This window comes from Ammospiza nelsoni, chromosome 5, assembly GCF_027579445.1.
Source record: "Ammospiza nelsoni isolate bAmmNel1 chromosome 5, bAmmNel1.pri, whole genome shotgun sequence".
Taxonomy (NCBI): Eukaryota; Metazoa; Chordata; class Aves; order Passeriformes; family Passerellidae; genus Ammospiza; species Ammospiza nelsoni.
The window spans coordinates 37,504,177-37,521,639 of record NC_080637.1 but is presented as its reverse complement, the minus strand read 5'-3'; the positions used below and the strand labels follow the sequence as shown (position 1 = coordinate 37,521,639).

The window sequence follows — 17,463 nt, the reverse complement described above, 5'->3', positions numbered from 1 at the left end:
AACCTGCTGTACAAGTTGCAATACTACAGAAAGAGCATTACCTTCTGCATTGGAAGGTGCCATCTCCTGGTGGCCACCTGCCAGGTATATGCAGGACTTCCTACCTCATCCGCAAATCTCTATTTCATCTCTTCACAGACAAAAAAAACCCAAACCAAACCAAACCAAACCCCCCAAAACCAAAATAAACTAAACCAAAAAAGAAAAAAAAAAGAAAAAAAAAACTGGAGAAGTTACAACAAATATAGAATAAGGCCATTTCACTGAAACCCACCCTGGCAGAGACCCCTCCTGAGAGACCTTCCCAGACTCTCCTTGCTTCCACACTTGGCTTCAGGCAGACTCTCTCCACTGTGTATGCCACACAGTCACTTCTCTGACCAGGTGGCTTTTATCCTGCGATGTCCCACCACAGCTGCTCCCTTTGATACCTTGCTTTCCTGCTGCTGGAAGCTCATGGGGCCCAAGTAGGGAGCAGGTTACGCAGGTTTCCACTTAGAAGCCAAATGAGCCCTTTTCATCCCACTGTTCCTGCAGGATAATGTTCCTCCCTTATCATCTGCTTTTTGGCACAAGTGAACATCTGGTCCTCTTCTGTACAGAACATTTTCCTGAAAATTAGAGCAACTTCTCTTGCACTTATCTAGTGGCCAAAGGGGAGAGGTAAAATGTGACATGGCAACATCTCCTGGTGAAAAGAGATGCTACAGGCACTAAATTTAAAGCTGCATTTTAATTGACTGAGTTATCAGATTGTGTTTAACAGCAACAGTGATGCTTGTGGTAGACAGGAGGATTTGGAGCAGAACAATTTGCATGTGTGAATGAATACAAAGTCTAAATTCAGTTATTCATCAATTAAAAGAGTGGATCAAGACTAAAAGCCATTGCTATTGGGGCCACTGTCTCCCTGGCTGTCTTTGGAAATGTTCCAGCAAGAGGCTGGATTCACTCCGTACAGAATGGCTTCTCTGCTATGTTAGCCACCCAATATTTCATTAATGACTTTTCCTTCTCCAGTCTCTTCCTCTTTCATGGAATCATTGAATAGTTTGGGATGGGGGGACCTTTAAAGGTCACCTAGTCAAAGCTCCCTGCAATGAGCAGGAACAGCTTCAACTAGATCAGGCCACTGATATTTGGTAAATATAAATTAAATACCACCACTCTTACTGTGTTTATCACAGCTTTGCTCCTCTATAAAGAGGAGGTCACCATGAGGTTCTCAAATACAACAGTCTGGCATTTTGTTGAAGATTAGTATAGTTATTTCTGTAAACTGTTCTCTGTGGGACTTCCATGGTGCTAAAGAAGTCCTGTATGTCAAATGTTCTACTTGCAGCCCAGCCCATATGCATCACAAACAGAACCAAACCCATCCACTCATTAAGATCTAACCAATAACTGAATATTTAGTAGCGCCAAGTTCAATCTGCCTAACTAGTATTTTGTACCTTTCCAGAAATATAAAGTAAAATTGAGACCTTCAGAAAATCAGGAAATCAAGAAGGAAATGTGAAGCCCTACATTTAATAACTTGTCCAGACACCTCTTTCGCAGGTGGAACATAAAAGGAACAGATGGAACACTAGAAAAATACAGAGGCCCCAGTTCTTTTTTTAGTTATATCAGTAAATTATAATAGCTTCCTTCAAACAGCACAGTGCTGTCATAAAGCTGGTAATATATTGGTTGATTTGACAAAAATAATTAATTCCAAATCATTAAACCTTCAATGGAAACATTTTTGTATTAGCTGGGTAAATACTACTAAGGCTTGCTCTCAGTTGACCACAAACTTGATTTTACCTCTTGAATTACAAATTTGCCCAGTTGAGCCCCAGTTTGTAATGACCAGCAAACTGGCTGTGAAGCTTCCTTCCCTCCAAGCCATAGGCTGCCATAGGAGATCCTGCCAAGCTCACATTATCTCCCTGTGTAATTACAGCTTTTTAGTTCAGTGGGGTGTGATTAGCTCAAGCTGTAACTCATTAAGTGCACTATAATTACAGTGCACTCAGCTTCACAGTTGGTTCTGACCTAGAAAGGGTGTGTTCCTGGGGTTATTTTAACAATCTGTTGGCAGTGCTCATGGGCCCTACCAAGCCTCGAAAGGAAAACATCTGAAATTCGACAGGCACTTGACAGTCTCGTTAGTGGCTGCCAGTGTTAAACATGTCTGGATATTTCTGAGCTTTCTGCCTGTTGGTCCTATTCATGTGTCTTCACCTAACATATCAAGATTAGCTCTTCTTTTAGCAACAGATGCCCAGTGGGGAAAAAAAAGGTTTGTTTATTAACGATGAGATTGTTAATTTCTGAATAGAATAATCAAGAATATAAATACTCAGTAAGTGCTGGAGTTGTAGAAGGCAGGAAAAATTACAAGCTGTGTGCATGAGAAATCTCATTTTATGATGAGGAACTATATTTTAGTGCAATTAGGGCAACAGATGCTTAATGCCTGGTCTGAAAAAAAATTTTTCCACAAAAATCTTTTATGACAATTTACCATTATAGATGTGTATAAAAGAACAATATTATAGCCACCTTCAAAAGAGTGTCCCCCATTTTTTTCATTTGTTTTTAACATTTTGTTTGAATTAATGTTACTAGGTACCATTGTATCAATTTAACCACACCAATGAAGAAAACCTGCCAATTCATTTCCGTAATGGTGGTGGCTTGGTGACACAAAGCGTTGCCTGCCAGTCACATCAAATATTGTCTGTTTTTCTGAGTTAAAAAGAGCCTTCCTGAAAATCTCTCTTCTCTATCTCTCTTTCAACAGGTGTTGATTTCACCAGTTCTTTCTGGTTATATGAATGCTGATAAACTGTTTCTACAAGACCAGAATTCCTTTTCACCTATTAAGAAACAAGAATTGATCACGTGAACTATAATGACAAAATTAAATTGAGCTTTTCTTTGACCAGTAGGGAAGGAGGATTTTCCATTCAAAAAAAAGTGTGAAGGATAGGCCAATATTTTTAAATCGCACATAATTATCGACAATGGCCTGCAATATTGTCACAGTTTTGTATGACCTTCTCCTGGGATTTTATACCTTCAGGTGGCAGAAAGGGGTGCTGAAAAGCAGCCCTGGTATAAACGTGACTGAGAATAGCCTGTAGCATAATAGATAGACTACACTATTGTTGCAGAAAACAAACTTTTCAGCTTTGATTCTATGAAAAATACCCTTGCTCTCAGGAAATTCTGTTCCCATCAGGGAAGTACAGTGGAAGAGCTCAGAAAAGTGGCTGCCAAAGATGTAACAGGTGGATTTTTCTCAACGGGGGGTTAACTTCACTCTTTCGTGTGCAAGACTGAGCTCTCTGAATCACTCTGAAGTTCCACTGTCACGCATCTCTCACTGTTCTGCTCTTTTAACCCTAAGGCCTGCAAGGCACCCCCAGCCAAAGCATGAAGAAACATCCCTCCCCTGTGAATGAAGAAGTGTCCCAGCAGATCAGCAGAGCACTGCTTGCGGCAGGCAATGTCTGTGTGAACAATGGATCACAAAGCCAAGGCACTGTGCTTTCTTACACAGATAAATTGAAAGAAAACCATGAGTCAGACCTGCTGAGGGAATCTGAAAGAGATGAAACCCAAGGACCTTAAAAAACACCTTTTCTTCAGGCTCTGCATGCAAGTGCATGTTGTATGGCCTTCATGGCTAAATGATGCTGGCTAAAGGCAAGGGGAAGATATGTCATCCTCCTAAAGTGACATTATTACAGATGGCCACTGTGGGAAAGGGACTCATTTACCATCCCTCATCAACACAGGGACTGCTCTTTACACATCACAAGGCTTTTCTTACATGTCCCAAAGGGCTATGTAATTCTAACAAAAGCTTCTGCTGCTCTAGCCCAGGATAGCTGGGATTTGGGGAAGTTTTCCCAAGGTCTCGTCTGGTTAAATGTGCATTTTATTAAAAGCCCAAGTCTGCTACTGTTTGCCATGCTGAGAGATGTTGTGGGCAGTTAGGGTAAGGTCTTGTGTCCTAAAACCTTAGGCAATGGAAATCTTATAGGTTGACAGACTTGATTCAAAGTAAAAATATATTAGGCCTTTCTTTTTGTCCTCTCTTCATTTTTTCCCTGTCACTTTTCTAAGACATTATTTCAGAAATTCAGTTTCTACCTGGTTATAAAAGCAGTTACTTCTTCATGTAATATTGCCCAGCTGATTTTATTACTAGAAGTCCTGCTAAAATAAATAAATGATTGTGCAGAAAAGGAGTGTTTCCTTCTAAGCAGAGGGTAGAACATATCTCATGAGCTAGTTACTAAAATAACAATGTGCGCTAATACAGATGGATTCACCAATCAGGTGGTATTTCAATTATTTTATTAACACTTTCTTTTATTATTATTTCTATTTTAACTATTCCAGATATAAAGTTTAAAAAAAAAAATCAATCTTATGTATTAGAGTTCCACAGATGTACTCTTCAAAGCAAACGTATTTAAATATGAGGTTTATCTTTGTACAGGTGGGTGCACTGGAGTCAGCAGAAATTCTGCAAGAGTGAAATCAGCTTCTGAAATGTTTAGGATATGCCTAAAGAAATGGTTTCTCCAATTCAGTAGCTGGGGCAGCAGAGGAGGATGTATGCAATTTGATTCAAGTCTCAGTCTTGGTGCTCCCACACAGAATCAAGGTTGGAGAACACCTTTAATCTCATCAAGTCCAACCATCCACCCAGCACTGCCACTGTAACCACTGAACCACATCACCCAGTACCAGATCCAGGTGCCTCTAAAACACCTCCAGGGATCGTGACTCCAGCACCTCCCTGGGTAACCAGCGCAATGCCTGACCACCCTGACAGCAAACATCTTTTTCTGTTATCTATCATGATACTGACAGAAGTTAAGAAAAAAGAAAAGATAGTACAGTCTGCCTGTTAAAGCTGGGACAGCATATGGCAAAGAAGATTTCCAAGACAGGGAAACCACAGAGCAAGAGGCAACATGAACCTGTAGCCCAGTGAAAAGAGAGCTTGATTTGAGCTTGCCTTTCTCTCCTCACTAAGCTATGTGCAAGCTCTTCCTTGCCCCCAAAATATCAAATTTCCCTCTCTGCTGTGCCCCTCTAAAAGGCAAAATGGGGAGGGAGGGCACCCAAAAGTCAGACTAGGTGGCTGAGAGAAAAAGGGAGCTCATCCTGGCATTATGAGAGAGCTGAATTTGGGAACATCCCCTGCAGTATGCTTTCTTTATGACTGTTTCCCTCAGCCCGTCTTATCAGCAGGCAGCCTTGTTTTCATCCCATTTCTGACTCACCACACAGAGAGAAGTTGTTGCTAACTCCCATGTATGGATTTTAGGATCTGGCTTCAGCACTTAAGTTTTGTGCATCCAAATCACTAAGAAGTAGCACTTCAAAGAGGACATACTGTTTGGTATGGGGTATCAGGGGCCATTTTCATGCCCTTTGGTCATCTGCAAAAAGTAAAACTGCATCAAGGCCCTCTTCAGGTACAGCAACCAGTGACAGCCACTCTTGCCTGCCTGGGAGCACAGAGTCATCTCAGGCCTTCCTGGTCTGTTCTATTTCCCCCACATTTCTTCTTCTTTATGTGATATATCCATATTGCACTTACAAGGGAGGCAATGGCTTAGCACATCTGCTCTCATGCTTCTTCCTTTTTCTTTGTCTCTTCTGAAATGCATTCCAGCTCCTTACCCTGCTTGAACTGACTGGAATAATGAGGAGCCTTATTCAGCATCTTGGCTGCTCTCTACCTTATGTTTCACTTCATAATGAGTGGAAAGGGTCAAATTACTAGTAAAAATTCACTAGTAAAACTGGTCTAACTATCCATACTTTCAGTCAGTGCTACTTTACTTGGACCAATTACATTATTCTAATTTGCTTTTCCGTGTCAGTGTCTCGCTGCCTGACAGCTTCTCACAATTTCCACTAATACATCCCTGTGCATTACTGGAATCATTCTCTGGCTTCCTTCACTGTGAAATGTAGTTAGTCTCTTTCCTCTTTCATCACACAGAGGAGAGAATGTGCCCAAGGGAAACACTTCTTGTGGTCTGCTTTGGGAAGAGCAGCTTCCTATGGCACACTGCAGGCACACGTTTGCTGGCTGCAGGGCTCAAAAAATTAACTCAGAAGTACAATGAGAGCATTGGAGGTGATAACTCCTCCCACGCCCACACCCCAGTTGAGAATCACAAACGCAAGGCAAAGAAAATAATGAAAAGTACAGCTCCTTCTGTTAGACTACAGTTTGAAGTGTCTTCTAATTTGGCCTTTGCTCTCTAAATCCTTGGTCTGTCTGGAAACACAAAAAAAAAATAATCAGAAAGAGTTAAAATTTACCAAGAGAGACTCTTTTGTAGGTCATAATTAATTTTTCCATTGATTTTCTGTACTTACATTACACTTTCTTGTGCATGTCAGTTTTACTTGTGTCTCTGTAAGTGGAAATGAGCATACACTTCTCCTTATCTCTGCCAGGAGGGTAGCAGCTACCCATCAGTGTCACATTAGGTTATTGCTCTGGTTATTTCCCACCCAAACTTGTGCCCTGTGGAGATATTCTTCTGAAAGATATAGCCTTTCTTTACTGACTATTTCTTGCAGACAATTGCTAGTTAGATATAACTGTTCTTTTCAGGGATGCATGCCTCTTACTTACTTTTCTAAGGTACTACCTTTTTGGTACTCCTTGGAAACCTATAGAGATTCATCAGGAAATTTGCATTAGCAGATTTGAAAAGAGACCAAGGGGACCTCTCTGTTTAGAGAGCAGTATAAGGACATCATCCAGTGGATTATGTTGATTTAAACTGGTTCATGGTAGATGCCATAATGGATGCAAGACATTTAGTGCCAAGTGGAAACATACAGTCATAATAAAAACCAAATGAATAAGCACTTTTTAAAACAAAAACAAAAACAAAAACAATAACAAAAACAACTAAAAAGAAAAGCATTTTCACACAGTTCTCCAATCTGAAATGAGATTTTCATTACAGGGTGATGGGCTAGACAGGGATGACTAGTGTTATTAAGCACATCCAGCTTCCTTTACTTGAGTAATTTGGTATTGGTTTCCAGTCAAGGAGAAAATATTAGTAGAAGATGATGCTGCAAAAGCATAACCTGAATATGTAATTTTTTAAAGTCTAGAAAGATCATTCAGGGATCTGCTGAGAACACTACATTGCTCTTTATTGAACTGGATAATGCACACAAATTCTAGTTCCATCTGTACCAGACACCCAGAGATTAATATAGGATTGCAATATAATATTTGTCATTGTAAAGCCTTTCCTTCAAAGATGAAAGAGCTTCAGAGTCATTAGTGAATGAGACCATACAGTATTCCACTGAATCAAGCTTTGCAAAGATGAAACACAGCAGCAGCAGTGAAAAGGACTCACAGAGTTTCTGCTTGCTTTGAGAGGGGTGGTGGAGCTGTGTGTCCATTTGTGGTTTCTTACAGAGGCTTTTATCAACAGCAAGTGAAACATAATGGCTGCAGAAGGAGGTGCTGTTCACAACAGGCCTGGGAAACTTCACTCTATTATGGAGAGCTCTGTCCATCCCTGTTTTTCTCAATCCCAGGCAATGTGCTCCTTAACTCCTGAAGGGGATATGTGTGGCCGAAGAGTTGGGCCTGGCACAAGGAACAAAGTCTCATTCCTGATGTCAGAAGCAGAGCAGAAAAATAATTCTACACAAAATTTAACCATATAAACAGTATCTTTTTGGCAAGTCAGTAGCAAAACTGAAAACAGAATCTCATTTTTCTTCCACTTTTCTTCTACATAGGCACAATTAATGCACATGTTTACTACAAAGCAAATATACATTAGAGAATGCCAAGGCTTTCTTCAGTACTGCTGTCTCTGGTGGAGTCAATGGATGGTCAGCAGGGATGAAATTTCTCTTGATCTAATTCACAGTGCAAGACGGTGCCTAATTAGACAGCTATTTGCTAAGGAGTCAATTTTCACTTTTCTCTTTGTTCTTCTTCTTTTATTCTCCTCTTCCATTTCTGCGGTTAATCCTGTTCAGTCTTTCTGCAGGAGCTCTACAGAGGAAAATAATGAAGTTACCAGTATGCTGTTAATGAAACTTCCTCCCTTTATTAATTGTGCCAGTAACACTCAGAAGTGAAGGTAGAATTTTTATGATTTTGTTGATGACCAAACATTACCAGTTCCTCTAAATTGTCAACAGTATAAAACAAATCAGAGGCATAACAGTGCTGCAACAATTAATGTAGGAAGCTGGAGTGCAAACTCTTCTAGAAAGAACAGTTGAATCAGCCATGTATGTGGTGAAGTCCTGCAGATGTGTAGGAAGTTGCTGTTTCTGGTTTTAAAGCTGTTCTGTAAAACTTCACAACAATGTCATCTTTGTTTTGTTTATCCACCATAAAATATGATGGATAAATTTTAAATTACTTTCCTTTTCTCTTCCCTCTGCCCCCTCAGTACCCAAATGTTTCAAGAAATATTTTGCAGGTCTATTTTATTGCTAGTCCCTCTTCTCTTTCTTGTCTCCTTCACTTCCTTATTTTCATTAGTAGTTAATTTTTATGAATCTCATTTCTATCTTATTTAGAAATAGATCGTTGGTCTTTCATGCTTTCACAATGTGCTTTCTTTGCTTGGGAGAAACTATTTTTTCTTGCATCCCAAACTCCTTTTCAAAGTACATGAAACAGTGAAATCCCTTATCCAGTTTTATATGAGTTCTACCATTTGTCCTCTTCCAACATCTCCAGTTTTCTTTCTAGGCACCTTGCCCCTTTTCACCACTCTGCTCCACCTCCCCATCACTCCCTGCTGAACTCCAGTTCTTGTCCTGTTGCTGCCAGGATTGATGCTGTAGAAGGAGACCTGAAAATCCCAAATAGGCCAGCTTTTGGTCTCAGCTATTTTATCAAGGACCACAAAGTCTTCGTCAGCCAGAAGCAGCATCTTGCTCTCTCTGTCTTAGCTTGGGCAAGAACTGTGCGTACTGCAGATCAGATTGCTTGGGAAAATGGGTACCAAACTGCAACAAATCTTTATGGAGTTCACAATAACTGAGCTACCAGAGTGCTTTATAACCTTTTCAAAAACAGTCTGTTTTCAGGAGACAAGAAAATAGCAAATACCTCTGACATGAGGACATTCCCCTGCCAAATATCAACTTCCATCTCCAAAGCAGGAAGGCAGCAGAGAACTTGTTTAATATGGAGAAGCACTGACTCATGCCAGGGAGTCAAGTGAAGGTGCCAGGATAGGGAAGCTTCTGTGTGACAAGGTGACAGAAGAAGAGCCTGCGTGCCTTGCTGGTGCTGGTAGCTGCTCTTGCTAAGTCCAGCTGAATGAAAGGGTTCCTTCCAGTGAAGTGCCTCCTGTGAGAGACTGGAATGTTAGTGGTTAATGACTCGAAGCAATCAGCCATCTGCAGAGGCTGCAGGGTGCTTTGCTCAGGCTGCAGGGTGCTTTGCACCCCCTGGCTGAGGAGAAGCAGGATCTATCAACAAGAACCTGAGTTACCCTCACCTCCAGGGGCTGGTCATAGCTCCTCCTAGCCTGGATGTTCACATTACCCAAAAGAGGCTCTGAAGATCACATTATTACCCAACATGACAGTGGATCAAATGATGTTGGCAACATTCAGTGCTGCATTGCTACAGCACAAGATTCACAATACCTCCCTACCAAACCACTTTCAGTTCTGCTGTCTTAAGAGTTTTGTTCTGCTCTACTCTATTCTTGCTTCCTCACCTTTTTGGCTTCTGGAACTGTGGATGGGTACCTCCCTATCCATTTATCTATCTTTTCTTCCTATCATTAAGCTTACTCAGCCTCTGACTTGCTCATAAAGAATCTTTCTGCTTCAGAGACATGGTTCCTGATGCCATGACATAATTTCAACACAACCATGTAATATCCCAATTCCTGCAGTCATTTACAGATAAAAGTAGCATTAGGAAATAACTATTTGGCTGTTTATTGATGCACCATAGTACCTAGGGAAAAATAAGAATGAGTACCCCAATACTGCTTTCTGTGGATCACCAGTAATTTCTCGGTGAAGCGTGGATATGTGAATATAGCTGTGGCAGGGAGGCTGGTGTGTGAAGGATGTATGGAGACATTCTCCAGTCTTCCTCCCATGTGGCTGATATAGAACTTACAAGGTGAAGCACCAAGGAAAGGAGAGCCTATATGGAAACCATGAACTACCAAAGTGCATGCACAACTGAAAGATTAATAAATTCTAGGACTCTGTCCCAGGCCTGAGGTAAGATCATTAAATCAATAGATATTATTCTTATTTTTGCAGGTTATTCCCAAGCCACTCCCTCTACTAGCTCTGAGAGCTTCTTCCTATCTCCAGTATTATCCCATCCCCCAAAGCACAAGACACTATCTGCCTCTGCTCTCCCCTCCCTCTGCACCATGCAGAGAGGTCAGCTGTGCTTGTGCCTTCAGGTCTGAGCAACTGAGGGGATAACTGACCATCTTGCAGGTAGTTATGCCCAGAGGACACAGCAAATCTGCCTTCACTCTTCCTCCTTCTCCTTATTCCCGATCTCAGGGCAGTAAATTGCTTTAGATTTGCTGCCTTAGCTGGTCTGACCAGCAAGTACAGCAAAATGGAATCAAGGCTCTGCCCTCTGCCTGGCTACCTGTGGTGAGGGGAATCATATTAACAGCTCTGAGCATTCAGTGTCAGGTTTCAGTAGCACTCTTAAGGTTATAGGTGAGCTTCTCAATTCCCAGGATGAGCACATGGCTTTGGCCAGTCTAATTCTGAGTCTAACCCTAATCTGCAGGGCTCTGAAGCTGTTAATTCCTGATGCTTGCCTGCCAGCTCCCAGCAGCACCAGCACACAACAGAAGGCTCCAAATGTTGATCTCACTGTCAGTGAGAGCAGCAAAATCTTCTGGGGAATGTTAGTACTGCTGATAGGTGGGACGGCAACAGATGGAAAATAGGTTTAAAAGCTCTGGGGACATCCATGATGCTCCAGGGACTGCAGATGGCTGGGAATGAACACAGTAAAAGCTGCAGCAAAATTATTCAGGGTCTCTTACTGTCCTAGAGCTGAAGGAGTGATTTGGGCACCTTGTAAACAATGCCTGTGACAGATGGTTGGATATCTATCTATTCAGAGCTTGCTAATAGAAGTATTATGGCAAACCTTGAATTCTGCTAATCCACATTCTAAACCTGCACAAAAGGTACACAGTAAGGTTAACTCAAAAGCCAAATAGCATAAATAAAACCTATACATCTGGAGACATGAATTAGTACTTCCTTACTCTTATTTAATGTGGTTCATTAGAAGAACAAGAAATATATAACAGCTGATTTTTAAAGTGACATTCCATCTGCTCCACTGACCTTGATTTTGAATAGAATGTATGAATTAATACAGAGCCACACTGCACTCAATCCTTTCCTTCTACTTTCTCTAAGAGAGGGTGAAAAGTTCTTGAACCCACATCTATTTAAAATTCTGCTTGTATTAAGAGAGCACAGGCAGAATTAACTTTCATTGTAGGGTTTCACAACTGGGCTATAGTCTAAGGAAGACAGAAGCTGGCAGCAGAGCAGGGAACAGCACCCTGCCCATCAATCCTAATAGACAGACTTGAAGAATAAGACATCAGATGAGAAAACGGGCCAGAATTGGACTCTGAAAAAAATTTATTTGACCATATATTTCTGAAGCTGAAAAACATTCTAATTATTTATCAAAAAAAAAAAAAAAAAAAGTCAAGCAACACAATAAAGAACAATTTTGGCACAAGCTGAATGAGTACCTGATAACTAGTTGCTGTTTCCAGTGGAAGTAAACTCTTCCTATTTGGGCCATTAAAAGACATTTCTAAGTCCTCAAGCAACAATTTCAACAACAAAACAAGAATGAATTGTTATCATTAAAAAAACATAAAATGCAGTGTTTGCTAGAATGAGATCTCAGGAGCTATTTCAAAGTTTAGCTAAAAGGATGTATTCAGATCAAGAGTTAATGCTTACAGTCCATCTTCCTAGTCATCATTCTAACTCTTCTCTATTGTATTTGAGCACCAAATAAGGGCAAATACATCCAAAGAATATAACATTATCTCTTAAGGGCATTGCACCAAGTTTTCAAGTAGAAAGTTGTAAAACTCATTGATGAGTGACTGCCCAAAAGATGTATACACAATAAGGTATTGATGTCTGGAGCTAAAACCCTGCTGCCTTACCCAGCAGCTACTTTACCACATCATGGTGAATAAGGAATTAAAAAACATCTGTAGCAAAATATTGTTTTCTCACATTATTTAAACAATTTACTAGATTAAGTAGCATAGTGAAGCATCCTAGGAGTAGCTACATGATGTCATATCAAAGGTGTATCTAGCCCAGTATCCGACCTTCATCAGTGGTTTTTCATCAGAAAATAAATGTTAAGAGCTGTCACAAAAGCTGGAATATCCTTCCACTGCCCTTCTACTCAGCACATTTGCTTGTCTGAACTTCCTCAACTGCATGTCAAAGCTACGTGGAAAAGCTCTGTAGGCTTCCATATGTGTTGTGGATAAGGTATGATATCCACAGTAGAGCAATAGAGTCAATCTGAGCTACATGGATTATTGCTGGCTGTGCTGCCAGGTGACTTCCACATCTCTTCCATCTTTGTTATCTATTGAACTCCTAACTCCATCAGATTTTTCAGGGATCTGCAAGTCAAAAAAGGCTGGATGCTGCTTCTTGAGAGATCAGGTTTCAGGTGATTCAAGTTGCTGTTGCCTGTGCGTAGCTGAGAAAATTCTGCCATCTGCTGGAGACAAGAAAATCCGCTCTGGGTCCTGCAGTTGTGACTACCCCTCTTCCAGCGTCTCACGTTCTCTTGCGTCTTTGTTATTTCAGTACTTTTTTTGTTTAATTGTAAAATTTAATTGTCCTGTGTGCACAAAAAATTTGTGTAAATCAATTGTGTGCTTGTTAACATTTAATGCGATATTAACACATTAACACCCATGCCCTGGGTGTTAACTTTGTTTTTTACTTCCCACCTCTGTTTCACAGGGAGGCAACATAGCCTAATGTCTTCTGTACTAATTAGAAGCTGCATGCAGGGAGAAAAGCTTATTTCAGCATAGTTTATTATTTCTTGAGGTATAAGGTGACTTGATCTAGTACATTTCTGAGAAGCAGCATTTTCATGCTGACTGGAACAGAATAGAAGCAAGTTATCTCAATAGCAGCACTCCAATCCAGTCAGCTCCATACCTATCACTTTGCAATTTCCCACTAGCTTATTCCTAGGAAGGAAGACCAGCAATTCTACCTGTGCCTTTGTCTGGGAACAGAAATGGCTTTAGTCAGCTCTTCAAATCCTGGTCAGTATAGCAGGTGAACTGAGCCACTTGAACTTGTCACACAGCAGATGCTCTTCACACTTTAAAGGCCATCTGAGACTGAAAACAAGGAGAAGCCTCTCAACTCCATAACTTGCTGTGAGGTTTGATACTATTTTTTCCTTAAAGTACACAATAAATGCAATGCTGACCCATGCAGTACCTGTCCCTTGCAGCAAAAGGAATGCTGTGCAGGACTAACCTGGGCTGGCTGTGTTGGGGCCAAGATATCTGACCAAAAATCCATTTCACTGGATCCTCTTCACAGCCAGCCTTCTTCAACAGCCCAAACCAGTACAGAACACATGCCCATTACATATTTAAAGCATCGTAACAGTTTCTCTTTGTCCATCCTGCCAGCCTGGTATCTATTTCAACACAGTTCAATTTGTCTGAAGGATGAACACATTGGGGTGACATTCCTGACTATGTGAGTGCATTCAGTGGCAGACCCTGATTAAAGAAGACAGAAGGTTGGCATGTTTGCCATCCCTGCCACAAGGTGTTTGTGTCCTGTGTTAAACACAGGACACCAGCTCTTAAATGAAAGCACACATACATTGCCCTCAAGCTCAATCTTTTTCCTCTATTCTTCCTCAGTTTCACTATTTAAGCCCCAGATATAACTCCAATGTTAAACTCTTCCATAACTCTGCAAGCCACAGGTTTAAAAAGTACTATTTTATTTTTTCTACCACGTGTAAGGCAATAAAACCAAAAGCAATGTGACTGCTATTTTGGACACAGTTATTCTGCTTTAGTCATCTGCAGTAACATCATTAAAAGAAGCAGAATGATTTATAGCCTAATATATAGCTGTCTGCATTATGAAACAGTAAAACAAAAATGAGCACATGAAAACCCAGGAAGGTAGCTGAACTATCTTTGATCTCATATATTATTTCTCTCTCAAGTACATAAATTAAAACAATAGGTTTCACTCTGCATTGCATGCATCTTATACCTAGAATAATAAAACAGAATCATGTAAAAGGACATTTATCTAAAAATACAAAATAATTTCTTTGAAAAGGTGAAAATCCATCCAGTCCCCTACTTGTACCTTCCTGTACCTTCCTGAACAGCTGCAAAAAAAAAAAAAAAAAAAAAAAAGGAAAAAAAAAGGAAAAAAAAATATGTATTCTGCATCCAAAGATGAAATAATCTAATTCTGGCAGATCATTGAGTTCTAGGGAATTTTCTGGAAAATGGAAGTCAAGCACGTGCTGGCAGGGAATGAGGGCTCTGGGAGACTTTATTACAAAGTTACAGCCTGGAGCAGTAGTTGCAAGATGTGCCTCCACTGATTTCTATCCTGTGCACTTGCAGCAATCCAGCAGTTAGACACCTATGAACCTCAACAGTGCTCAGGTTTATGTGTGCAGGGCTATCCCCAAAAACTGGGTTTGGAAGAACACTGATGTTTGAGAAATGCAGTCTGAGCCAGGGAATGAGCAAGAGAAGAGTGCCTTTGCTGGCTTGTTTTGGACGCATTCAAAATTCAGTCACACCCTCACTCAGTACAATTTCTCATCTGATTCAGGACTGCTGCCTGAACACAGCTCAGGGAATGTACCTGCACTGTGGATAAGCAGTAAATAAAAGGTGCCTTCAGAGATAAAAACAGAGATGACTTTAAAGGTAACAGATGCTAGTAAAACATTCAGACACTGAGAATGTTCATTGCATTTCCAAATCATGTTAAGAAGGCCACCATCATGAAAAATTTGTAAATATTTTTAATTAGAAAAAAACCCCCTTCACCCACCAGTAGAAATGAGAATTCTAACCTGAGCCCTCCTTTGCCAAATTAGCAGTTTAGAGTCCCTGTCTCCCACGGCCACTCAGTTTAGTCATGCTCCAGCTACAGATGTCTTCCCTTCACCTATGAGTTCTTTTCCTCACAAACCCCAAGGGTTTCTGTTCACCGTATCTTTTTCCTATAGCCTTTTCTCTCTCAGACTGCATCCTCCCACACTGCTTGCCTTTCTGTAGCTGAGACAATTTTAAATACTGCCCTCATCTGGTGTCTTGCTCCCTCATTCACCCTCTCAAGTAAAAACTTCCTTTAACAAAACTCAACGTATAGCACAACTGATCTGCTTTTAGTGTGATTTATTACAGACATGATTGTAGAAATCCAAGCCAAAGCCCAAAATACTTAACAAGCACCGTGAAAATAGCTTCCTATTGCCAGCAACAGAGTAAGAAGCTGTGAATTCTTTTTTTCTGACTGTTTGTTATTTATAGTAAGCAGGCGAGCACAGGGGTGACTGCAAGTGACTCCAGGCCAAAGAGTATGATGGTGAGATTTGCCAGGATATGAACCTTTCATCACTCCCTCTCACTGCAAAACACAGAAAAATAGGGAATGAGGATTTCCTGCCTGATACCCCAGGCTTCTGAGTAGCCTGTTCTCTACCTCAGTAAAAGTACAAAATAAAGCAGGCACTTCTCCCTGCAACAGTATGCTAGCAAAATGATGAGGCATTGTTCTTCCTGGGAGTTGAAAGTGTTTTTGGCAAACTCCTTGTTGTTTGAGATGAATTTCCCTGCCATTTCCTAGTGAGTTAAAATGCCCAAGGCGCTGATAGCAATAGCAGGCAGATGGTGCTAGTGATTTATGCATTGTCGGGCACAGGGGATAAGTGAGAGTGCTCATAGGAGCCATCTGCAGCCTCACGCACTGATCCTGCAGTCCGTTCCTTGCATTTGGCCTTGACACCAGCAAGAGGAGCCTGCAGTGCACAGGCGGCTGTGGACTACAGTGGAGGTGAACTGAGATCAGCTGTAATGAAGATTTTGAGAAGAATAGTTTACCTCAGCCTTGCTGAGGCAGGAAGCTCCTGCTGAAGGCACCCCAAGGCATCACTCACAGACATAACAGCTTTTTCAGGGTAAAGTTTTCCTCTGTTTGAGAAACAGCCATAAATCCTGGCATGCTTATTCTTTGGAACTTGGGTCAAATCCTTTGACTTTCTACTTCAATATTTCAATCTATGAAAAAAAAGAGGCTACTTTACTTAGCTCTTGGAGATATTGTGAAGATATTTCTATATTACTATGTTGATATTAATATGCAAATGCACTCTACAGTGAAACACAATGCATATTGCTTCTGAAAAGCAATGACATGCTCTGTATGTCCAAATATTTGGGACATACAAAGCATGGGTTTCAAAACTGTTTTTCCTATGCATGGTAGAGATGAATCCAAATTGTAGTAATTCAGAGAAGACTCACACTGTACCAAAACATTTGACTTAGTTGTTTAGACTTGGAGTTCAGGGTCAGGTCTATCCACTTAACCAGACACTGACCATGAAGAGGGGAATACCATGGCTTTCAGATAAGGGTAAAATCCTGGCCCCATGGAATTTAATCAGAAGTTTGACAGGGCTCCTATTTTAGCGCTTCAGGATGGAAAGTCTGACAACAGCTTTTTGTTACCCCTCATGGATCTGGGTAAGCACTATCATGTTTGGGACTTGAAGTAGCAAGAGGACTATTGCAACGTATCCCTACAGCTCTTGAAAACTACAGGCTGGAAAGTATTGGAATGCAAGGCAACCCTGATGAGCGGGAGAAATGACAAGGAGGACTTCATGGATCTCCAAAGGCTAATTAATTACTTTATTATACTATATTATTCTATACTATATTACACTACATCTAAACTGAATCTCCACAGGCACTAAACGGCCTAGAATCTTGTGACTGTCAGGTGACAGTCCTGACACATACACCTGGATGCAATTGGTCAGTGAATCAAAACCCTCACACCAGAATCCAATTATCAATTCCCTTCAGGTAAACAATCTTCCACAATGCATTCTACTTGTGAACAGCACAGGTGCAGTAAATGAGATAAGAACTGTTTTCATCATTCTTTTCTCTGCTTCTCTCAGGTTCAGAGAATGAATCCCAGAAATATTCTTGGGAAGCTCTCCCATGCTTTTCTCTGTGAAGAGAAATGGGGCTACAGGAAAACACTGAAACAAATTTGGAAATTTATCAGAAAGACAATTTGTCCCATAATTCAAATCCAAAGGAAGGGCCCAGAGAT

The 17,463-nt window shown here is 40.8% G+C and overlaps 1 long non-coding RNA gene across 1 annotated transcript; it reads left to right on the top strand.

Moving 5' to 3' along the window:
- The first annotated feature begins 2,165 nt into the window (after positions 1-2,165).
- On the top strand, positions 2,166-3,186 carry LOC132074017 (uncharacterized). The gene is made up of 2 exons (XR_009418568.1): positions 2,166-2,287; positions 2,792-3,186. It is a non-coding gene; the product is annotated as an uncharacterized LOC132074017 (long non-coding RNA).
- The last annotated feature ends 14,277 nt before the right edge of the window (positions 3,187-17,463 follow it).